We start from the raw sequence: 1045 nt of genomic DNA on the forward strand, positions 1-1045 counted from the left end.
AGAGAAACTACTTAGCAATTAGAGATGAGAAACTAATTTGTTTCAGTTGCAGAGAAAGAAACTAATTTTGTAACACATACAAGATGCTAGCAAACTTGATTATAATAAATAAATAGGAGGAAAACAAGACTGCATATAATGCGATTTGTTTCAGTTCCAGAGAAACTACTTAGCAATTAGAGATGAGAAACTAATTTGTTTCAGTTGCAGAGAAAGAAACTAATTTTGTAACACATACAAGATGCTAGCAAACTTGATTATAATAAATAAATAGGAGAAAAACAAGACTGCATATAATGTGATTTGTTTCAGTTCCAGAGAAACTACTTAGCAATTAGAGATGAGAAACTAATTTGTTTCAGTTGCAGAGAAAGAAACTAATTTTGTAACGCATACAAGATGCTAGCAAACTTGATTATAATAAATAAATAGGAGAAAAACGAGACTGCATATAATGCGATTTGTTTCAGTTCCAGAGAAACTACTTAGCAATTAGAGATGAGAAACTAATTTGTTTTAGTTGCAGAGAAAGAAACTAATTTTGTAACACATACAAGATGCTAGCAAACTTGATTATAATAAATAAATAGGAGAAAAACAAGACTGCATATAATGCGATTTGTTTCAGTTCCAGAGAAACTACTTAGCAATTAGAGATGAGAAGTGGAGAAAAAAATGGGGCGTTTCAGTTCCAGAGAAACTACTTAGCAATTAGAGATGAGAAACTAATTTGTTCCGGTTGCAGAGAAAGAAACTAATTTTGTAATACAAGATGCTAGCAAACTTGATTATAATAAATAAATAGGAGAAAAACAAGACTGCATATAATGCGATTTGTTTCAGTTCCAGAGAAACTACTTAGCAATTATAGATGAGAAGTGGAGAAAAAAATGGGGCGTTTCAGTTCCACAGAAACTATTTAGCAATTAGAGATGAGAAACTAATTTGTTTCAGTTGCAGAGAAAGAAACTAATTTTGTAACACATACAAGATGCTAGCAAACTTGATTATAATAAATGAATAGGAGAAAAACAAGACTGCATAT

Source organism: Triticum dicoccoides, chromosome 7A (assembly GCF_002162155.2).
Source record: "Triticum dicoccoides isolate Atlit2015 ecotype Zavitan chromosome 7A, WEW_v2.0, whole genome shotgun sequence".
Lineage (NCBI taxonomy): Eukaryota > Viridiplantae > Streptophyta > Magnoliopsida > Poales > Poaceae > Triticum > Triticum dicoccoides.